The sequence below is a fragment of the Bufo gargarizans genome, chromosome 1 (assembly GCF_014858855.1).
Source record: "Bufo gargarizans isolate SCDJY-AF-19 chromosome 1, ASM1485885v1, whole genome shotgun sequence".
Taxonomy (NCBI): Eukaryota; Metazoa; Chordata; class Amphibia; order Anura; family Bufonidae; genus Bufo; species Bufo gargarizans.
This window is the reverse complement of record NC_058080.1, coordinates 395,423,763-395,448,978: the sequence shown is the minus strand read 5'-3', so window position 1 is coordinate 395,448,978 and position 25,216 is coordinate 395,423,763. Positions and strand designations below refer to the sequence as shown.

Below are 25,216 nucleotides of genomic sequence, written 5' to 3'. Positions count from 1 at the left end.
GATTCAGTGCGGGTGCAATGCGTTCAACTCACGCATCGTATCCGCACGGAATACTCGCCCGTGTGAAAGGGGCCTAAGGCCTCATCCTCACGGACTGGTAACAGGCCAACCACAGAACTGTATGAGGCCTGTAGAGAGAGATTCGAGCACTTTTAATTTGGATTAAATTGTTTTGGGTCCAAATTGAACACCTGATTCAGTCAATTCAGATCCGAAATACAATTTCCCGAAAATTGCTCAACGCTACGGTAATCCCAATGTCACTTTAATCTATGGTGAATTATGACATTCACTACAGAGAAAGCGTTTATTTGCGTGGTGTTTTTTTCATTGTGTTTGTGCTTTTTGGCATTTTTGGGATGGTGCTTTTTCAAGCTTTTTTTCCTTTAGACATCTCTCCAAAAAATGTAAAAATGTGATGAAAAACACAATGTGTGAAGGAAATATAATAGTCTGACTTCAGAGTCTGTACTCAATTTCAAGAGCACCTGCAGATTTGGAAAACATTCTGACATTATAGAGACATGTCAGACGTGCAACCATTTGGATCCATGATAAAAGCTGAAGGGGCCCAGCACTTGGTGAGGATCCCAGTTTATGGCCTCCACAAATGTAGACTTCTAACATATCAAAAGTTCTCCAAAACTGGAGGTGTGACTCTAATGATATTCTGGGAAATTGCAGGAATAGCTACGTCTCAAAAATAATGGTTTATTGGAAAATCTCCCTTTAGCTACTTGATCGGTCTGATAACTTGCAGTTGTGTGACATTTTATACCGTTTATGGTTGCCCCAAAAACACTGGTCACATATTCCTAAATATTCTAGAGCAGAGGTCACCATCTTTTTCTTCTTCACGGTCACGGGTCACAAATTTACATAGGTGGAGACAGGTAGAAAATTAAGTATATAGAATGTGATATTTACATGGTTGTGAAAATCTATACAGAACATCATACATCTCACAGCTGAGGGTTTGATACAATGGTCCAGGTGCTTGTGGAGGCCCAAATGCCTCTATGCCACATATAAAGTCATCAGCATTACAAATAGCACATGGTAGGTGGGCAGCCCCTGTATCGATAAATATGCCCAGTGAATCCAATCTAGGGAATCTTCTGTGAAATAAACACCCTGGACTCCTGGCTTTTACCTTTTCACCTGCACTGATACATTGTAACAGAAATATCATAACGGAAGAGATATTTTTGTTGCTGGTTTATTTATCCAACATGGGAGTTCCTAGACTTGATTTGATTACAGCAAATAATTCCTAATTATGAGAAGTATTAGGGGATGTCCACACAGAGATTGGCTGCCATAGGAATGAATGGGGTTGCAGCGCGACTCACATATTTGCTGCGGCATGCAAATTGCAAAAAACCCAACACTGTTGTCGCAGGAAAAATTGCTGAGTAGACATATCCTTAGGCCTGTATGGGGTTTTGAATTGTAGAGGTAAACATGAATAATGGAATGGGACCACACATTATATTATAAAGTTATATATGCATATTTAATATATATAAATATATTAAACCTTTATATCATTTTTAAGTGGGGCACAGGAGGGGATGGTTTGAAATAAGAAAATAATCATTACTTACATGTTGAATCACCAAGAGTTCAAGTCTTTTCCACCAGTCTGTTTAGAGGACCACAGCACTGATGTCTCATTGACAATACATGACCACTGCAGCCAGTCACTGCCCTCTAAGGTACACTATTGTGGTCAGTAATTAACCCATAGGATACCAGCGCCGTACATAGCGTACGGCGCTGGGAACAGGGTCACAAATCCCAGCGCCGTACAGCTGCTATGCCCGCCCGATCAGCTTCAGGGATCTGGCAGTCGCTGATAGCTGGACCCCTGCTGTATGCGCCGGCATCGGTGTATTTAACCCTTGCACTGCCGCAGTCCTGCTGGGTGTCGGGTGTCCATCAGGTCCCCGCGCTGCTGTGACGTACTGTGACGCTACAGTGAGTAATACACTTGCAGCCAATGCATTACAATAAAGATCTATTGTAATGCATTGTAAAGGGGATCAGACCCCCAAAAGTTGAAGTTCCAGAGAGGGACAAAAAAAAATGTTAAAAAAGAAGTAATAAAAATAATGTTTTAATAAAAAAAGTAAACTTTTCACAAAATAAAGTTAAAAAAAAATAGTAACAAAAAAAGGGAAAAAGAAAAATTTGACATATTTGGTATTGCCTCGTCCGTATCGACCGGCTCTATAAAAATATCACATGATCCACCCCTTCGCCAATAAAAATAAAAACTGTGCCAAAACAGCTATTTTCTGGCCACCTTGCCTCACAAAAAGTGTAATACCAAGCGATCAAAAAGTCTTATGTCCCCCAAAAAGGTACCAATCAAACCATCATCCCAGCCCGCAAACAATTAGACCCTACCTAAGACAGTCGGCCAGAAAAAAAAAAAAAATATGGCTCTCAGAAAATGGCAACACAAAAACAAGATTTTATTCTGTTCAAAAATGCTTTCACTGTGTAAAACGTAACAAAAATAAAAATGATAGACATATTGGGTATCGCCGCGTCTGTAAAAACCTTCTCTATAAAAATATCACATTATTTGCCCCCTCAGGTGAATGCTGTAAAAAATATAAAAATAAAAAACTATGCCAAAACAGCCATTTTTTTTTCTCCTTGTATCACAAAAAGTGTAATACCAAGCGATACCAATGGAACAGTCACCTCATCCTGCAAAAAATGAGCCCCCCACATAAGACAATCGCTCAAAAAATAAACACCAATGGCACCCATAAACCAATCCATCAAATTCTGCTCTGCATTTTCCTTTAATTCTTGTAGAACACCTCAAGGGTTGGCAAAGTTTGTAACGTTTTGAATAATTTGAGGGGTGTCGTTTTTAAAATGGGGTCAGTTATTGGTGGTTTCCATTGCGTAAGCCCCTCAAAATCACTTTATAACTGAATTGGTGCTTAAAAAAAATGGTTTTGGAAATTATGTTTAAAATTTGAAAAATGACTTCTAAGCCTTCTAACGTCCTACATTTTTTTTATGACATTTGCAAATTGATGCCAACATAAAGCAGACATATGGGGAATGTTGATTATCTGTTGACTATCTGTTTTAAAAGTAGAAAAATGCAAATTTAGAACATTTTGGTAAATTTTTGATTATTTTATAAATAAAGATGAAATATATCGACTCAAATTTACCACTGTCACAAAGTACAATGTGTCACGAGAAAACAGTCTCAGAATGGCTTGGATAAGAAAAAGTGTTCCAAAGTTATTACCACATAAAGTGACACATGTCAAAGTTGCAAAAATCGGCCTGGAATTTAAAGTGAAAAGTGGCTCGTTACTGAAGAGGTTAAAAGGGTTTCCTGAGTTTTTTATACTGATGACCTATCCTCTGGATAGCTCATCAGAATCTGATCGGTGGGAGTTTGACACTCGAGATCCTGCTAATCAGCGTCATGGCCTTCTCACAGCTTTCCCTAGGCCACGTAACATCACGCTCATCAGTCACATTGTCTAGATGTAGATTAGCCCTATTGAAGTGAATGAGGCTGAGCTGCGATACCAAGCACAGCCGCTGTACGATGTGCGGTGCTCTGCTTGGTAAGCTGCCAGAAAAAGGTGATCGGCGGGGGTCCTAAGTGTCTAACTCCAACCGATCAAAGACTAATGACCTATTCAGTCACCTGTAAAAAATCCTGGAAAACCCTTTTAACATAAAAGTGGAAAACCACCCTAAAAGCACCCTATTATTCAATTCTAACATTACCACATTTTGTATTTGGATCCCATAATATTACAGTTAAAAAAGTGCAATTTGCAATACAATCTATGCAAATGACAACTTAACATAATGTTTATATGTACTGTAAATAGCAAAGTATATGAATATAATTTTTGTGTTTTTTAAAATAATTCTTTCTAACTCCCAAATGAGAGGTGATAATTTCAAACATATTGCACATTGCAAATTTTCAGTCACTCTGAGTTTCTGCATTATTCACACACCATAATCGCAAGCGGAATACTAGCTGAAATCTCATACTCATGGAAGTATGGATCTCATGGGACCAATGTGCCTTGTAAAACAGAAAAAGCTGAAAAAAACAAGTTCGACATTTACATTTCTGCAATAGCATCTACTGGTTGGCTTAGATTGAGACAGAATTTTACTTTAGGATTGTGGCACACTTTGGGAAGAAAATGTTGCATATTAGAGCATGCCCGTTTCCTGCAAAGCCACACCTCCTTTCCGGTAAACCATGCTTCCCTTTTGGCCTAAGCACAGTTAATTTCTCTAAACCTAGATATGCCAGATTTCACAATTTACGACCAAACCACTCACAATAGTAAATTTGGGCCATTGTGTTCCCCCAAACTTGACATTTTACATTTTGAATGATATAATATATAGTGTTAATTTGTAGAGAAAGGGGTATAGGGACCCTAAGAGGGAGGGGATCAACTTCCTTTATTTACTGCGTTCAATAGGTTCACTATATAACTTTGAATGACAAGTCAAAGACACACATAACAAGGGGTTTGTGCTGGCCTTAAAGGGGTTATCCTGGAAAAAGATAACAATGACCTATCCTGAGGATAGTTCATTATGATCACATTGGCGGGGTCCGAGTCCGGACACCCCCGCCAATCAGCTGTTTCAGGGAGCCTCTGCGTTCACCGGAACTCTGATGAGCACCATGGCCTCCAAGTATTGCTCCGTACATTGTGTAGTGGCGGTAGCACTTTGTTTTGCAGCTCAGCCGAATTGGCTTGAATAGGGCGGAGCTGCAAGCAGGCCACATGACCGATGTACAGTGATGTCACTGAACAAGGAAGAGGCTTCATGCTCACAGAGCATCCTGCCTTTTCTAGCAGCTGATCGGCAGGGGTCCTGGGTGTTTTGACTCCGCAGAGCTGATATTTATTACCTATTCTGGTACAGTTGAAATAAAAACAGCAGCACTCTCCAGCCTTGATCCTTAATGCTTTATTTTCACCAAGACAAGTGCGACGTTTCGATCAGTGTGATCTTTCTCAAGCAATCATGCTTGCTTGAGAAAGATCACACTGATCGAAACGTCGCACTTGTCTTGGTGAAAATAAAGCATTAAGGATCAAGGCTGGAGAGTGCTGCTGTTTTTATTTCAACTGTACCTGGATTTGGAGAGGCATAGGACTGGCTTCTGACACGGCGAGCACCACCACAGTAAGGAAATCACTACTAATTTTTGTAGTGCTGCTACATTTTTTCTTTTTTGTGTATTACCTATTCTGAGGATAGGTCATCAATATGTTTTCCCGGATAACCCCCTTAAGGGCTCATGCCCACGAACATATTTTTCTTTCCATGTCTGTCCCGTGTTTTTTTTTTTGCGGACCATATGCGGAACCATTTATTTCAGTGGGTCCACAAAAACAAAACTGAAGTTACTCCATGTGCATTCCGTTTCCGTATGTCCTTTCCGCAAAAAAATAGAACAGGTCCTACTACTGTCCGCATTATGGACAAGGATAGGACTGTTCTATTAGGGGCCAGCTGTTCCGTTCTGCAAAATACGGGATGTACACGGACGTCATCCGTATTTTTGGCGGATCTGTCTTTTGCACACCGCAAAATACATACGGTGGTGTACATGAGGCCTAAGGAATCAACCCTATGGGCCCATGTATGAAAACATGAAAATTGAACTGGAATTGGTTGCTAAAAGGGTACTTTTTCAGAGATAGACATCAGACATTAAGTCCAATGTCACCTGAGACAAAAAAAGAACCAAAAATACAGTGGATAAAATAACAAAAAATGTAACTGTGACAGTAGTTATTTCCAGAGGGAAAAGGGCAAAATTACTGGCTAGAGTATAAAAGGGGTGTATATTGACGGAGTGACTAGGTAATGGTCAGAATAATAACTAGTCACCGGTGGCTTTCACGTCTATTTTTGCACACAGGGAAAATAGTGATACCTATAATTGTGTTTTTGAGATGCAATGCAAATCAGCATTCATGGACATTATCAGAGCCCTATGAAACAGCTGCTGCGCCCTGCATGTTATTTACATGGCAAATATGCTGACAATTTGCAGATCTGCCTAGAAATTTACTCTCCGGCTGTTTTCATTTACAAGGACAAAAACCAATACCTTCTCATATGTACCTGACACTGCCATATGTACACTGATGTTGCTTTATTCTCTTTGGTACTTTCCATTTCCTTTGGAAAAAGGAGCATTGGCTTATAACAGGGATGGCCAACCTAAAGCTCTCCAGCTGTTGCAAAACCACAACTCCCAGCATGCCTACACTGCCTACAGCTATCAGCCTACAGCAGGGCATGGTGGGCGTTGTAGTTTTACAACAGATGGAGGGCCGCAGGTTGGCCATCTTGGCTTATGAACTGAATTGTTTTGCGCGTTCATTGGGTGATTGGTGGCCCATTTAGATAACCAGATTATCGGGAACGAGCATTCGCAGGAACGGTCATTCCCGATAATCTGGACAATTATTGGTTCATCTAAATCCACCTTTAGGGAACACTTATCAAGATAACTGACCACCACAACTGGATGAACGTCCACGAAGATTTTCCATGGTTCTGAATTCCATTGAAAGGAATTTATACACTGCTAAAAAAAAAAATCGAATGAACTCTTAAGGCCCATTCAGACGGACCGCACATGGCTGCAAGCATAATAGAAAATTCCTATTCTTGTCCGGAAAAGCTTGAGTGGAACGGATGCGGACTCATTCATACGACCGTCTAAATGAGCCCTTAAAGTGTTTTTCAAAGACTTTTCTACTGATAAGTCATCAGAATCTGATCAGTGGGGTCCAACACTCGGAACCCCACCAATCATCTGTTTGGCCTCATGCACACGACCGTTGTTCGGGTCCGCATCCAAGCCGCATTTTTTGCGGCTCGGGTGCGGACCCATTCACTTCAATGGGGCCGCAAAATATGCGGACAGCACTCTGTGTGCTGTCCGCATCCGTTGCTCCGTTTTGAGGCCCCACAAAAAAAAATATAGCATGTCCTATTCTTGTCCGTTTTGCAGACAAGAATAGGCATTTCTACAATGGGCCGCCCGTTCCGTTCCGCAAATTGCGGAAGGCACACGGGCGGCTTCCAGTTTTTGCGGATCCACGGTTTGCGGACCGCAAAAAACAGAACGGTCGTATGCATGAGGCCTTTAAGAAGGTACTGACACTCACAGTAGTGTCATGGCCTTCTCGACGCTTTCCCTAGACCACGTAACTTCACATTCATCGGTCACATGGTCTAGATGTATCTCGGCCCTATTGAAGTGAATGGGGCTGAGCTGTGATAACAAGCACAGCCTCCATCAAATGGATGGTGCAGTGCTTGGTTAGCTGAGAGAAGGCCCGGGTGTCAGATCCCCCACCGATAAGTACTGTAGAAGAGTCTTGAAAAACCCTTTTAAATCACTCTTCAGATATCAATGAATTAAAGATTCAAGTTAAAAATCTTTGATGATAAAAAATTGTGTAAGGCTACTTTCACACTGCCGTTTTTCTTTTCCGGCACTGCGTTCCGTCAAAAGGGCTCAATGCCGGAAAAGAAATGATCAGGCATATCCCCATGCATTCTGAATGGAGAGCAATCTGTTCAGGATGCATCAGTTCAGTCATTTTGACTGATCAGGCAAAAGATAAAACCGCAGCATGCTACGGTTTTATCTCCGGTGAAAAAAACTGAAGACTTGCCTAAATGCCAATGGCGGAATTGCCAAATCTGGTATTCTTTGGTTAATGCCAATCAAGCTGCTTTAATTTTTGTGCCTTGACCACAGATCCCATTACATGTCCCATTATGTCAGGCCCTCATGGCAACTTTTTCTGATAGTTTGATTAAACACATTCAGACCAGTAGCCTGCTGGAGGTCATTTTGTAGGGAACTGGCAGTACCTGATGCTGGGTGCTTCTACAACTCTGTCCAGCTCTATAACGGCCTGCGTCCTGGCATAGTCAAAATGCGGGCCGCAATACACGAGCACAGTCCGTGGGGCAGCCGCAGCGGATCGCGGACCGATTCGTCCGCGATCCGGCTGTTCCGCAAAAAGATAGGACATGTTCTATCTTTTTGCGGGAATGGAAGTACGGGACGAAACCCCACGGAAGCACTCTGTAGTGCTTCCGTAGGGTTCCGTTCCGTGGTTCCCTTCTGCTCCATTCCGCATCTCAAGATTGGCAGACCCATTCAAGTGAATGGGTCCGCATCCATGATGCGAAATGCCCACGGAACGGCACCCGTGTATTGCGCACACGCCAGTGTGAAAGAGGGCTAAAGAGGGTTTCCAATGTTCCAGCTTAACTGTATCCACGTCTCAGCTGAGAGCAGGACTAGGAATGTACAGGTCTCTGGCTCATTCACAAAGGCCCTGATTGGTCAACAGGGGAAAAATGGTAGTTTGTCTTCACATTTGTCTGTGTAACAGTAATGGTCTGTGTGCCAAAATCATGAAAGTGGTGCTTGTTAAATTTAAGGCAGGCAAACTATCACATTCTGACTTATTTTCACCTGCCACGGCTACGGTAGGTCAGGAGTGGAGTGCAAATGTGAAAATTTTTCGCAACTTTTCATGTTGCAAATGATAAATAAGGTCAAAAACCAAAGTACTCCACAGGAACGCCCACAAAACAGTTGGCCATCTGAAATTGATTCAGCAGGGGGGGAAAAATGTCACTGTCGTGTCTATTGACACATTTGTCTTACAAGTACACCGACCACAAAGTCACAATTTACTCTAAAAGACTGTATCTTGTAGCTGGAATACCCCTTAAAGTAAACTTTTCTCATTTATTTTCCCTCCTCTTCTGTAAGGAGTTGTTTTCTGTAGCACGGGCCTAAAACAATGCAATATGGGTTCCTAGAAAATAATGAGGAATATGAGCACTCTCTTCCAACAAAAGCCAAAATACTACTGTAAACCATGCAAGTCCCTGTGCCAGCATAAATAGTACTAGCAAATGTTCAAATAAAAAATACAGTACTCCACTTCTCCTTGCTCCAGCATCTCTGCCTGCTGCCAGGTGATATATGACTGACTGCTGTAGCCATACGGACTCTTGGCTTTGCAGTATGGTAACCGTTTTTGAGGGTTGGCAAATGTGTCATTTATTAAGTATACATTGATTCACACTTTAATTAAATTTGTCAGTTTCCCCTAGGATCAGCTACAGATCTTTCAAATTCATTATGGATTCTGTAATAATGGAAGTGTTTGGTCCATGTGTCCGTTTTTTGCCCTTCGTGTGTCATCTGTATTCCACAAACACTGCTCAGCTGAAAATTAATGTCAAAAGAGTCTCCTATCAGTGGTTAGTGAAAAGCGGACCAAACACAGATGGAACGCGGATGCCATCTGTGTTGTATCCGTGTTTTTTCAAAGACCCATTGACTATAATAGGCGTGTTTAGTATGCATCACGGACCAAAGTAGTGCATGTCTCCGTAATTATTTCACTGACCCACATTAAAATCAATGGGTACGTGTGCTGTCCGTGGAAAATGCGGACAGCACATATCAGTGAAAAATGGAAATGTGGATGAGCCCACTACTGTGTGAAAGCAGTCTTATGGTGGGTTTACACGGGCCAAGGAGTAGCCATTTATCAGAAGGAAGCATTCCTTCCTGACGACTGGCTTCTTGTTCAGTGGGGTAAAGAGCTGCATCTACAATATGAGAAACGATTTCTACTGCGATCACTTGTCCTCATACAGCTGCATTGTTTCTGGGCAGCAGATCGTTGCCCAGAAATGATAATTTAGGTGCCTGAATGAACGACTGGATCATCTGATGAACCAGCGTTTTGCTCTATCATCGGCTGCACCTTTAGATGGACAGATTGACTGGAACAAGCGTTTGCAGAAACGTTTGTCCCCAATACGCTGCCCTACTGTCGAGATGTGTAAACCCGCCATCATTCTGTATGCTTATCAGCTTACCCGAAGTGGAACTCCCCATCGAAGAAAACATGCAGAATCAAATATCATTGCTCAAGTTTGCCAAAAAAAATAAAAGGCTCCTAGAATAAAATTAGTACCCGGGCTACTTGTAGAACAAGTATTTATGTATTACCCTTCTATAAAAGCAGCTCTATCACTAAGGTGACATACATGGCCTGTTTGGCAGGTTGCTCCATTGTTGCTTGTTTATCTCCACACCTAGGATCTTAGTTTACACCAGCCAGGACATCGTATTTACTCAGAAGTTACCTATGCTATAAATCATCTTTCTGTTTCTCTAATACACAGCAAAGTTTACTACTAGACTTTTTAACCACTGACTTTCTCCGTCCTGAAATGCAGTTTATTTTCTCTATATCATTTCATTGCTAATGTGTAAACATAAAATAGACTTTAGGTTGGTACTTTATACCAACTTATTACTGTACTGTTGTAATCTTTTTAGGAGAACCGGTCAGGTCCCTTATGCTTTCATAATGTAGTGAGACAACAGATCTCAGCGGTCTATTAAGTATACATATTTGTGTAGTAGTTTTACAGAGCATGGTCAGGAGTCCTATCATATGCAGTGTCTTAAGGGCAGGAGAAGCCCGCATAGCCTGAACATCATTGTGACCACAGCATCTGAGCCGTTATTTACTGGGAGTGCAGCACGCAGGAGCAGTTCGGTTGCTATGTCAGCCTGTGGCCTAAAGGCTTAATAGGTACACAGTGAGTTTCCTATAGACTGTAGCGGTAAGCTATTGCAGTCTATGGTATATGCGATCTAATGATAATATGTTGAAGTTCCCGGAGAGAGGGGGTGGGGATAAAACAGTAAGTAAAGAGAAGTTTTGAAAAGTAAAAAAAAATGAAAATTCCCCCATTACCATTTGACAAATAAAAATTATAAAAAAAATAAATAAAGGTCTTTGTTATCGCCACATCAGAAATTGCCAACCTATTAAAATATAAATGTCTCGGTAGGTAAGATAAGGGAAGGAAACAGGAAATGGCAAAGCAAACAAAATAACTGACTAGGCCCCTATAACTAGGGAACAAAGGGGTCACCTGCTAGCAATCCCTAAAAGACTTTCCCTACGCTGCTATGCCCATGTGCATATCTCGATGGTAGATATGCACATGCCCATGTACCTAAGCTGAAACACACTGGACCAAACCCTCAGCAGTAGGGAAGAGGGAAAGAAACTACCAGCTCCTTGAACCACCAAAGGAGCTAGCGTCACTCTAGGGGCCTAGTAAAAACAGACACAGAAGGGAAAAGGACTTATCTTTAGATGAGTTGGAGCAGACAATCCACCAAAAATTCCAGCAAACAAACAAGGAAGAACTATAACCCGCAAAGGCTATAGGGAGAGAGAGGAATAAATAGCCTCCCCAATGACCAAACAAACCACACCTGATAGGAGGTGGGATTCTGTTCAAACTCAAAACAAACTGTCAGATCGAGTCACGTGCAGCAACTCTGACAGATCTCAGAACACCCACAGGGCAGGGCGTGACAATAAAAGTATTATTCAGTATGGTGAATTGTATAAAGGAAATAAAACAAAACCCATAAAATAAGGTAGGAATTGCTTTTTTTCCAATTCCATCCCATTCTTTAGCCAGCAGAATTCTGTATAAGCATGATACATAAAAACCTTATCTAAGCTGTATTCATTTAATGGGGTAATCTCATAATTAGTGTGAAAAATTCAAATCTGACATCATATACAAACCGGATTCCAAAAAAGTTGGGACACTATACAAATCGTGAATAAAAACTGAATGCAATGATGTGGAGGTGCCAACTTCTAATATTTTATTCAGAATAGAACATAAATCACGGAACAAAAGTTTAAACTGAGAAAATGTACCATTTTAAGGGAAAAATATGTTAAATCAGAATTTCATGGTGTCAACAAATCCCCAAAAAGTTGGGACAAGGCCATTTTCACCACTGTGTGGCATCTCCCCTTCTTCTTACAACACTCAACAGACGTCTGGGGACCGAGGAGACCAGTTTCTCAAGTTTAGAAATAGGAATGCTCTCCCATTCTTGTCTAATACAGGCCTCTAACTGTTCAATCGTCTTGGGCCTTCTTTGTTGCACCTTCCTCTTTATGATGCGCCAAATGTTCTCTATAGGTGAAAGATCTGGACTGCAGACTGGCCATTTCAGTACCCGGATCCTTCTCCTACGCAGCCATGATGTTGTGATTGATGCAGAATGTGGTCTGGCATTATCTTGTTGAAAAATGCAGGGTCTTCCCTGAAAGAGATGACGTCTGGATGGGAGCATATGTTGTTCTAGAACCTGAATATATTTTTCTGCATTGATGGTGCCTTTCCAGACATGCAAGCTGCCCATGCCACACGCACTCATGCAACCCCATACCATCAGAGATGCAGGCTTCTGAACTGAGCGTTGATAACAACTTGGGTTGTCCTTGTCCTCTTTGGTCCGGATGACATGGCGTCCCAGATTTCCAAAAAGAACTTCGAATCGTGACTCGTCTGACCACAGAACAGTCTTCCATTTTGCCACACTCCATTTTAAATGATCCCTGGCCCAGTGCAAACGCCTGAGCTTGTGGATCTTGCTTAGAAATGGCTTCTTCTTTGCACTGTAGAGTTTCAGCTGGTAACGGCGGATGGCACGGTGGATTGTGTTCACTGACAATGGTTTCTGGAAGTATTCCTGAGCCCATTCTGTGATTTCCTTTACAGTAGCATTCCTGTTTGTGGTGCAGTGTCATTTAAGGGCCCGGAGATCACGGGCATCCAGTATGGTTTTACGGCCTTGACCCTTACGCACAGAGATTGTTCCAGATTCTCTGAATCTTCGGATGATGTTATGCACAGTTGATGATGATAGATGCAAAGTCTTTGCAATTTTTCGCTGGGTAACACCTTTCTGATATTGCTCCACTATCTTTCTGCGCAACATTGTGGGAATTGGTGATCCTCTACCCATCTTGGCTTCTGAGAGACACTGCCACTCTGAGAAGCTCTTTTTATACCCAATCATGTTGCCAATTGACCTAATTAGTGTTAATTGGTCTTCCAGCTCTTCGTTATGCTCCAATTTACTTTTTCCAGCCTTTTATTGCTACTTGTCCCAACTTTTTGGGGATTTGTTGACACCGTGAAAATTTGAATCAACGTATTTTTCCTTTAAAATGATACATTTACTTGAATTAAACGTTTGATCTGTCATCTACGTTCTATTACAAATAAAATATTGACATTTGCCATCTCCACATCATTGCATTCAGTTTTTATTCACAATTTGTTTAGTGTCCCAACTTTTTTGGAATCCGGTTTGTAGTATATGACAATCTCTTTGTAACAGAAAGCTAGAACCAGTCCTGGACCCCACATGGATCCAGAGATTGCTAGATTTATTTAAGGCTGGCAGCGAGGGGGTATCTTTTCTTAGGGGTGTATGCTTTCTTCTACATCTCTCTCTATCACAGCTCAGGCGGCATGTACTTTCTGCTGCAGCTCTCTTCCTATAACTGTCACAGCTTTTAACAGAAGAAAGGGCCAGTTAACATGTGCGACCACCTCTGAGGTGGACAGAGAAATGATGAAAAGAACAAACATCAGGTGGCACAGGTACATTTTATTAAATAATGGGTTACATTCAGTTACAAAAGTATTCAGATCCAGGTGCTGGTTTGAAAAATGTAGGGGATAACCCACATAAAGGAAATCATCCCTTTCATTGCCGTTTGTCGCCTGACCTCTATTATTGTCAGGTGCTTCCAAGGCGCAGACTGTGAACTGGTGCTTGTTAATGACATCACAGATAAAGAAGAAGTTTATAGTCTGTTACCATGGAGCATCTTACAGAACGGGAACTATTATCTAATGAACGGAAAGTTTTCCTTTGAATGAAGACAACTCTGAAAATGCGGGACGTGTCTACCTTGCCAATTTCGGAAACATAGCACTCTTTAATGTTAGTTTTAAAACCGGGACACCTTTTTATTTTTCAACAGGGGTAGCACAATTATAAAGTTTGTAGAAGAGCAATATGAAAACACCCATCCCTCAATCCCTGCCTGCATTTCTTTTAACTGAAAGTCTTATGACATTGAAAGAGCTTCTATTGAACGGCTCAGCCCATGAACTAGTTAGTATGGCATTCATTTCCACAAATAACAGTGTCTTCTTGTCATCCCAGTATAATGCTGATCACCTTTAGAGATTTCGTCTCACTCTGTGTTCTTCTCTGGTTGAATAATTTATTGTACCTTGATGTTATCAGATGAGCTGTTTTCAAGAAAGGTTTTGCATAGCGGGAACATTTATCAAAGTTTAACTTCCTGTTCTTCACCAGCAATTAAATTGCATCATGTATCAAAGTTAAAAAATGGTAATTTTGTTTGTCAACAGGTAATGTCCTGGAAACCAGAATTCTTGAACCATTTGAACTTGTATTCCTGCAAGCAGTAATGTTACATTTTCGAGAGTTGTTCTTTTTTCCACACATTTATTCATTCAGTGATGTTCACGGGTGAACCTAAATATTCAAAGAAAAAACAATAAAGCATAGCCTACCGACGGCACTTTGCATATGTTGTTTTTTTCAGATCTGTTTTTGTGACGTCATATGGGGCCCGGGCGGTCTCCTTAAACTCGCGCTGCATAGGAACATACTGGGGTGCCAGCACGCTCCCTCTGCTGGTAGTCCCAGCACCGGGGCCTTTTTAAGCTGCGTACTTCCAGCATCATTGCTGCTGCTCTGGGAACGAGAATCGCATCCTAGCGCCAGGGTAAGAAGCCAAGCACTGCAAATGTGGAGTCATTAGACACTAAATACATTAATACACTAATAATAAATTAATACATTAATGTCAATATGTGACCTCAAACAGCTCATCTGTGTGTGTTTTCTTTAGTTATTTTAAAATCCTTAAAATCTGCACGATTCCATTAGAAAAAATATCCCAAAATTCATATGTACAACAAGTACACAGGAGTGTCCTTAATAGAGAAATAAAATCAAAATATGATCAAACCATTGTTGTCGTATAACAGCCCGTACTAAGCCACACCCGAAGTCAGGCCCAAGCCCCCCCCAAAAAAATAATCACTCAATAATCGAAATCGAGGTTACATGTTCAATTAATCACAATTTTCATTTTTTTGTCATAATCGCCCAGCATTAGTTAGTGCCATACCCACCATAAAGACGGACCACACCACTTGTGCTGAGAGGGGATCCAGGACTGAACTGCGCAAGCGGCTTTCATTCTCATGGTCATTTAGTGAAATAAAAAAAATATACTGCAGCCGCCATTAGGGGGAGCTCATTGCATACAGATTTCGGCAGTATTGCGTTACAACACCAGATCGAGGATAAAAATAAATATATCTGTTAGATCAAGTATGCACTGTGCTGCCCCATTTATCTCTGCTGGAGATTGCCAAGTCCAGTGCTTGGCTGTCTTTGGAAATCCATAGATCTTGAATGGAGTGGTGGTGCTCAGTCATCACTCTATTCAAATGGGGGACATAAGACCTCCATTCCTATATTCGTTGTTGGACCCACTGATCTAACAGTTATCCCCTATCCATTATATAGAGGATAACTTGTTTTAACTAGGACACCCCTTTAAGTTCAGTGGGAACTGTATAATTGGGTATATAGTGAGCTTCACATAGTAGTGTCTGCAGGCAGACCAAATAAATATACATTTATACTCTTATATAGACTTCCGTTTACCCCTTTTTAGGATGAGTCAGTTCAGAGTTTTGCATTAAGTCTGTGTAAAGTTATACAGTATTCCCTGGATTTGTATTCCACAGTCTTCCAAAGATCAGGTGAAGAGTGGCCAAAGAAAGAAGGAGGAGAGATCAGGAACCATATATTCGTATAAGCTTTTGGGACCCTGTAGAAAGAGTAAAGCTAGTAAAAGATTTTAATGGGTCTGTAGATGGCAGATATTGTAAAAATATGTAGCTGAGTGAAGTCATATGTAGGTTGCCATACTCAAATTTATAAGGACCCTCAAGAAATAATGTCGCATTCACCATAATGCGTCTTGTTTCTTCTTGCGCCGTCCTATGACGTTCCTATGAGACATACTCTCTAGTGGGTCTCTTATCTTTGTCTTCTCCATATGTTTTTCTAAACAAGACACAAAGCAGCCAAATTATTCAAACACTTCAGTGTTTCTAGTGTCAAATTTCAGCTTTGAGCTCATTAATTAGGCAGCAAAATCATTATGTCTTCTTGAGAGACCAGGGATTATTGTTTGCCTTTGAGAAATCATTGGAAAATCTCATAAAATACAAAAAAAAGGAAACAATTCTGTCATGAAACAAAATGTTTTTGATTTCCCTCATTTCTGTATTTCATTTCTATGTACTTATTATAAAGCCCAGTATACTGGCGACAGAATGAATATGTTGTAGACAAGTGTTAACGATACTTTGACTTTAATAACACACAGTGAGGGTACATGCACACGGCAGAGTAGATTATGAGTATTTTCTGCGTTTCCACAAAGAAATCTGCACGTGTTATTCACAGATTTTTTTTATGGGTTTTATCACGGATTTGCCCCAAATCTCACTATTTGCATTGCAAAAGGGTGAAAGCTGCAGAGAAAATCCACACAAATAATTGACATGCTGCAGATTTCAAAATCTGCACGGCAGGTCAATTTCTGCACATAAAAAAAAACTTACTGTGTACATAAGATTTGGAAAATTTCATTAACTTTGCTGGTCCTGGTCAATAACGGGGAAAATATCTGATTAGACAGTGGCACACATTAAGATATTAAAAGTATTACTAATATAGGGTTGTGCAGCGGGTAGATATTGATAACCTATCATCAGGATAGGTCATCTATATCACATTGGTGGGGATCGACACTACCGCCGATCAGCGCTGCCCACACAAGCGCTGCTTCCTCTTTACACTGCGCGTCCTCTTACTCGTCTTTACTTGAATGGAACAAACACTTGCAATTACACTCTGCCGTTGCAAGTGAGACAACACGCAGTGAGCACTGCCTCTTCTTCAAACAGCTGATTGGCGGGGGTGCCGGGTGTCAGGACCTCACTAATCTTATATAAATTACCTATTCTGATCTACTCACTGCACAACCCCTTTGAAGAGGTTTCCCATTAGAACAGCCCATATTTATATGTTTTATTGGGGTATATGGAAATTTTGGCGCAAAGTAAAGGTCCTCTTAAATGGTCCAGGCCAATAGTGAGCACCAGTTTATGATATTCAAGTTAATCGGCGCACATTTAAAGGGTCTTTTGTAAAAAGATGTAAAATATATGGGGGCCAAACAATTATTATTACAATTGTTTGTAACCAATTCACGTTGTGTATTGTCAGCAGCACAACCTGTTTACATAGGGTGATGAGGTGCAAAGAACGAGGGTTTTGCTTGTTTGTCGGGTGATAGGCATCAGCTTTTTATGGGTCAGTTATTGGGAACGAGCATTCAAACCTTCATTCCTGATAATTGACCTAATAATCGGTCAGTGTTCTAAGGGGTCCTAAGCCAACCAATAGTTGATGTGAAGTCAGACATATACAGTTGCAAGAAAAAGTTGGTGAACCCTTTGGAATGATATGGATTTCTGCACAAATTGGTCATAAATGTGATCTGATCTTCATCTAAGTCACAACAATAGACAATCACAGTCTGCTTAAACTAATAACACACAAAGAATTAAATTTGACCATGTTTTTATTGAACACACCATGTAAACATTCACAGTGCAGGTGGGAAAAGTATGTGAACCCCTAGACTAATGACATCTCCAAGAGCTAATTGGAGTGAGGTGTCAGCCAACTGGAGTCTAATCAATAAGATGAGATTGGAGGTGTTTGTTACAGCTGCCCTGTCCTTTAAAAAACACACACCAGTTCTGGGTTTGCTCTTCACAAGAAGCATTGCCTGATGTGAATGATGCCTCACACAAAAGAGCTCTCAGAAGACCTACAATTAAGAATTGTTGACTTGCATAAAGCTGGAAAGGGTTATAAAAGTATCTCCAAAAGCCTTGATGTTCATCAGTCCCCGGTAAGACAAATTGTCTATAAATGGAGAAAGTTCAGCACTGCTGCTACTCTCCCTAGGAGTGCTCATCCTGTAAAGATGACTGCAAGAGCACAGCGCAGACTGCTCAATGAGGTGAAGAAGAATCCTAGAGTGTCAGCTAAAGACTTACAATAGTCTGTGGCATATGCTAACATCCCTGTTAGCGAATCTACGATACTTAAAACACTAAACAAGAATGGATTTCATGGGAGGATACCACAGAGGAAGCCACTGCTGTCCAAAAAAAAACATTGCTGCACATTTACAGTTTGCACAAGAGCACCTGGATGTTCCACAGCAGTACTGGCAAAATATTCTGTGGACAGATGAAACCAAAGTTGAGTTGTTTGGAAGAAACACACAACACTATGTGTGGAGAAAAAGAGGCACAGCACACCAACATCAAAACCTCTTCCCAACTGTAAAGTTGCCTGGACAGATTACTATCAGGGCCTGGACGGATTGCTATCATCGAAGGAAAAATTAATTCCCAACTTTATCAAGACATTTTGCAGGAGAACTTAAGGCCATCTGTCCACCAGCTGAAGCTCAACAGAAGATGGGTGTTGCAACAGGACAACGACCCAAAGCATAAAAGTAAATCAACAACAGAATGGCTCAAACAGAAGAAAATACGCCTTCTGGAGTGGCCCAGTCAGAGTCCTGACCTCAATCAATTGAGATGCTGTGGCATGACCTCAAGAAAGCGATTCACACCAGACATCCCAAGAATATTGCTGAAGTTCTGTAAAGAGGAATGGTCAAGAATTACTCCTGACCGTTGTGCACGTCTGATCTGCAACTACAGGAAATGTTTGGTTGAAGTTATTGCTGCCAAAGGAGGTTCAACCAGTTATTAAATCCAAGGGTTCACATACTTTTTTCCACCTGCACTGTGAATGTTTACATGGTGTGTTCAATAAAAACATGGTAACATTTAATTATTTGTGTGTTATTAGTTTAAGCAGACTGTGATTGTCTATTGTTGTGACTTAGATGAAGATCAGATCACATTTTATGACCAATTTGTGCAGAAATCCATATCATTCCAAAGGGTTCACATACTTTTTCTTGCAACTGTATGTCTGCAATTCACCAAATTAATAATCCAGCATCAGACACTGTTAAATTTGGCACAGATTATGACTGTCTGGTCTACGTTTAGGGGTTATGTACACAAACGGATTGTTTTCAATAGAACCGCAAAAAAAACGGAAGTGACTCCATGTGCATTCTGTTTCCGTATGGCCGTTCCACAAAAGGATAAAACATGTCCTATTATTGTCCGCATAACGGACAAGGATAGGACTGGTCTATTAGGGGCCAGCTGTTCCATTCCCCAAAATACAGAATGCACACGGACTTCATCCGTATTTTTTTCAGATTCGTGTTTTGCGGACCGCAAAATACATATGGTCGTGTGCATGAGCCATTACATTATCTTTTAGATGGTATTAGTAAATCTGCAAACCCCGAGACCCGCACCTACATCAAGAACAGTGTGGGGAAGGTGGTGGCTACTGCTCCCATTCATTCTATGGGGCCGACGGCTATTTTCGGCGGCCCCATGGAAATAAATAGAGGGCAGCTGCGCATGCGCAGTGTGCCTTCCACAACTTTCAGGGCTCCTTCTCGGTGTATGTGCAGATCCCAGAGGTGGCGATATGCCCCCCATTGTCTGAGCTGGGAAAACCACTTTAATGCCTATGGATTTAGAATGGGATATCATGAAAGCTCCTGTAGGTGAAATGGGTCGGTGAATCTCAGAAACATGTCAGTCACATTTATCACATAGCCCATGTGATCTTGGTTCAGATTATGGGGGACATTCATCAAGACAGGTTCCCATACAGAACTCCCACAAGAGTAAGATACGCCTAATTTATTAAGAGGCAGGTGGCAAATTAGTGGCATCTCTGACACTCTGTGCCCAGAAACTGAAGTCTACTCCAGCCTGCAACAACACCTGTCTGTACATCACCTTAAGCCACTAACCCGAAAGGTATCCCCCGATGTGGCGCTTTGCGCCCCCGTATCTGATAACGCTGTAACAGTATGCACTAAAAGTCGGGGCCTTGTCTTGTCGGTGTGCTGTGTTTACTTTGTGCTATGTTAGTCTTGGCCGCGTTGAACCTCTTCAGCGTTTCCTGTGTGGGCTGGAATGCTCTGCAGCCTGTCACACCTGTCTGTGATCATGGAAGCAGTCAGCATTGCAGGAGCTGGCAGCCTCCCAGCTACGTGAAACCTGGCACTGCCCCTAGGGGACCATGCTTGACCCCAATACTGAGTAGACTGTCTCTTTATGCGCAGGATAACACATAATCCAGCATTTCCCCACAAACAGAGCTGCTTCCTCGTAACAGAGGGATACAAGTAATATAACTTTTCTGATTTGTCATCTTCTTGCAGACATGTCGATCCGTTGTGCTTCTGATAATGGAATGTCTGCAGGGTTCTCCATGTATTTAGTAATACGATGAATTGATTTGATAAGTTAACAGCAGAATACTGTGACATACGTGAGGAAGCAGCAGCCGGTTCCAGTGTCTAATAACCCTACTTCCCTGAGAAGATCCTATTAGCAACACTTCTGTAGGCAATGTATGCGTAATAAACCATCAAGGAAGCACAGTGCAAGAAGATTGCAATCTGACCAAATGGGCTGGAAGGAGCCTCATGCACACAAACGTATTTTATCTCCGTGTCCTTTCCGTTTAGTTTTTTTTTGCGGATAGGATACAGACCCAGTCATTTCAACGGATCCGCAAAAAATGCGGACAGCACACGGTGTGCTGTCCGCATCCAAATGTCCACTCCGTAGCCCCCCACAAAAATAATAGTGCATGTTCTATTTTTTTCTAGTTTGCGGACAAGGATAGGTATTATTACAATGGATCCGCAAAAAAAGAAAATGGATGCCATACGGACGTCATCCGTTTTTTTTTTGTGGATCCGCAATTTGCCGATCCCAAAACACAAAAGGTCATGTGCATGAGGCCTAAGGCTAGGGCTACACTACGACATGTGTCGCGCGACACATAGGGCACAACTACACTGCGACATTGATGTCGCACCAATGTCACGCAACAATTTTTATAATGATAGTCTATGGTGTCGCACTGCGACATGCCGCGACTGCTAAAGTCACAAAAAAATCCATCTTGGATGGATTTTTTGCTACTGTCATGTCGCAGCATGTCGCCTGACATTGGTGCGACAAAAGTCATCATGTAGCCCTGGACTGATATTGATCGACATCAAGAGATGATCCCCAACTATACATTAGATTGGTTGCAAATCCCCCACCATTAATATAATATGTATGGAAGGGGCTATCAGAGGTTTTTTTTTAGCACTAGGCAGGAAAGCTAAAAAATAAACGAAAACCGATATAGATCATTCTGAATCTCCGCCGTTCTAGCGCAGCTGCTCTGATCCTTCCCACCTGGCTCATATATCGCACGTAAACCACTGAGGCCGGTGACTGACTGCAGCATTCACATATGGTACATGGGCTCGTCATCACTGCAGTCACAAACATGACAGCACGGCTACAATCAGGGGAATTGGTGAGTATAACATTTTAGGATTATTTTAATAACTTCGCTGCTTTTACCAAAATATTTTAGCTCAGACAACTCCCTTAAAGAGGTTATTAAATGGTTAATGTAAAAAATATGAGAATTAGGCCTCATGCACACGACCGTATGTATTTTGTAGTCCGCAAAAAACGGATCCGCAAAAAATACGGATGACGTCCGTGTGCATTCTGTATTTTGCGGAACGGAGCAGCTGGCCCCTAATAGAACAGTACTCTCCTTGTCCGTAATGCGGACAATAATAGGACATGTTCTATTTTTCATGCGGAACAAAAATACGGACATACGGAAACGGAATGCACATGGAGTAACTTCCGTTATTTTTGCGGACCCATTGAAATGAATGAATCCGCAAAAAATGGATCTGCAAAAAATGCGGATGGTGTCCGTGTTCATTTCGTATTTTGCGGAACGGAACAGCTGGCCCCTAATAGAAGAGTACCTCATATTCTATATACAGTCATGTGAAAAAATTAGGACACCCTTTGAAAGCATGTGGTTTTTTGTAACATTTTTAATAAAAGGTTATTTCATCTCCGTTTCAACAATACAGAGAGATTAAAGTAATCCGACTAAACAAAGAAAACTGAAGAAAAGTCTTTTCAAGATCTTCTGTAAATGTCATTCTACAAAGATGCCTATTCTAACTGAGGAAAAAGATAGGACACCCTTGCCCCTAATAGCGAGTGTTACCTCCTTTGGCTGAAATAACTGCAGTGAGACGGTTCTTGTAGCCATCTACCAGTCTTCGACATCGGTCTGAGGAAATTTTACCCCACTCCTCAATGCAGAACTTTTTCAGCTGTGAGATGTTTGAGGGGTTTCTTGCACGTACAGCCCTTTTCAAGTCACCCCACAGCATCTCAATGGGATTCAAATCTGGACTTTGACTTGGCCATTCCAGGACTCTCCATTTCTTCTTTTTCAGCCAATCTTTGGTTGATTTACTAGTATGTTTTGGGTCATTGTCATGTTGCATGGTCCAGTTCCGCTTCAGCTTTAATTTTCGAACTGATGGTCTCACATGTTCTTCAAGCACCTTCTGATACACAGTAGAATTCATCGTGGATTCTATGATGGTGAGCTGACCAGGTCCTGCTGCAGCAAAGCAGCCCCAAACCATGACACTTCCACCTCCATGCTTCACAGTTGGTATGAGGTTCTTTTCTTGGAATGCTGTGTTTGGTTTACGCCAAACATGTCCTCTGCTGTTGTGTCCAAATAATTCAATTTTGGACTCATCTGTCCAAAGAACATTATTCCAGAAGTCCTGGTCTTTGTCAACTTTATCTCTGGCAAATGTCAGTCTGGCCTCGATGTTTCTCTTGGAAAGCAAAGGTTTCCTCCTTGCACACCTCCCATGCAAGTTAAACTTGTACAGTCTCTTTCTGATTGTAGAGGCATGTACTTCTACATCAACAGTAGCCAGAGCCTGCTGTAGTTCTCGAGATGACACTTTAGGGTTTTTGGAGACCTCTTTTAGCATCTTGCGGTCTGCTCTTGGGGTGAACTTGCTGGGGCGACCAGTCCTGGGCATGTTGGCAGTTGTTTTGAAAGCCCTCCACTTGTAGACTATCTTCCGGACAGTGGAATGGCTGATTTCAAAATCTTTTGAGATCTTTTTAAATCCCTTCCCAGACTCATAGGCTGCTACAATCTTTTTTCTGAAGTCCTCTGACAGCTCTTTTGCTCTCACCATGGTGCTCACTCTCACTTCAACAGTCAGGAGCACACCAAACTAAATGTCTGAGGTTTAAATAGGGCAAGCCTCATTCAACATGCAGAGTAACGATCTACTAATTATGTGCACCTGGTGTGATATACCTGTGTGAGATCTGAGCCAATTTAAGAGGGAATACATGTGAGGGTGTCCTATCTTTTTCCTCAGTTAGAATAGGCATTTTTGTAGAATGACATTTACAGAAGATCTTGAAAAGACTTTTCTTCAGTTTTCTTTGTTTAGTTGGATTACTTTAATCTCTCTGTATTGTTGAAACGGAGATGAAATAACCTTTTATTAAAAATGTTACAAAAAACCACATGCTTTCAAAGGGTGTCCTAATTTTTTCACATGACTGTATAGCTGTACTTCATACAACCACCACCATACTGCTATATACCATTTACCAGCTACCATCTCTAATATTGTCAAGTACATCCCGTGCTCTCTCTTTCCACCACTTTTCCTCTGTATATTGGCCTTTATACTTACTATGTATATAATCAATTGTGTGTGTATATATATATATATATTGAATACTTCATTTATCACAAAGGGTTCAGATACCTCATTATAGATGCGCTATAATTTTTCTGTAGAAATTCCAAGTCACCGAAGAAGGTCCCTATGGACTGAAACATCCGGCTCATATATGGATAGTGGTTGCGCAGCATTGAATTTCCTATAAACTGGATCGTGAGCCTCCTATTGTGAAAAGCACTAAAAAAATTACGTTTAAATTGAAAAGAATATTCCGTGTGCCGCATATTTATACTATCATCAGGAAATGGCCTATTGTTTAAATCAAGTTTTTATTTTAAACATATTTTTAGAAGTTTTGGGGATTTATTTTTAATTGTCCATGTCACTATATTTAATAAAGACCCTAAAATCATGCAGCTTTTCACACTGGCCGCTAGGCTTAAAATATTTTAAGACTTCCTGTCCTTTGAGAGCAGCCACATGGATCATAGACACAATGAACTGGAGGAGACTTGTTAAATTAGGAGAGGTCAGGGGGGGAGTAGATAAGTTGTGATATCATCTATTGTGAATGGTGGATCCTGGGTTATCTACATATAGGCTATAGCTGTCATTCTAATCCTCCCTGTGATGATAATGAGATGACTGCTTAAAAGCTACATGTACAGAACAGGAATTCCTGACATAGTTGTTTGTTTTTTTATGTGTTTAACCTAAAAATGTCATTTTGTTATGACAGTTAGGCCCATCACTGCATGTGAATAGTCAAATCTGGTCATCAGCAAAATAAATATCTAATCAGTGGTATAATTGAATTGTGCATGTCCCATCCAAAAACAGCTATATGTAAGCGCCCCTAGTGGTGCCTAAAAATAGTGTTCTCAGGATACAATATCTCCAACATACAACGGTACTGAAATCACATTAACCATACAATGCCACAGACAGTGTACCATTGTACATTCGATGAATCTTCACAGAATTACTGACACATCACTGTTTTGCTTACCTTTAGATTTCATTTGCATCAGTGTTGGTATTTTTTCCTTCAGATGGTCTTCTGGGTGATTAAAGCAAAAGTGCATTTTTCTTTATTGTGTTTGGGTAGAGAACCTTTTGCCTCCTATATTAATATATGAATTCTTTACAGGGGTCCATTAAACACTTGCCAACTGCCCATTGTCTATATAAGTCTGGGCGGTGGGCACTCATCTCTATAAAGACGTTTCTGCAGATGCTTTCAGCCGCGCGCTGATCGTGATGCTGCAAAAGCGGGAAGCCCAGATATAGGTGGCACATTCCCTTTAACACATTGAAGCTGCTGTGAGGTCTGTAAGTGTCTTAGGTCGGGA

At 41.3% G+C, this 25,216-nt stretch overlaps 1 protein-coding gene and 1 long non-coding RNA gene across 2 annotated transcripts in view; one reads left to right on the top strand and one right to left on the bottom strand.

Moving 5' to 3' along the window:
* Positions 1 to 25,216, top strand: part of RNF38 (ring finger protein 38) — a 315,609-nt gene that overhangs the window by 100,805 nt on the left and 189,588 nt on the right.
* Positions 13,633 to 20,178, bottom strand: LOC122920956. The gene is made up of 4 exons (XR_006386948.1): positions 20,058 to 20,178; positions 16,024 to 16,120; positions 15,716 to 15,881; positions 13,633 to 14,509 (listed from the first exon to the last, which is right to left on the bottom strand). It is a non-coding gene; the product is annotated as an uncharacterized LOC122920956 (long non-coding RNA).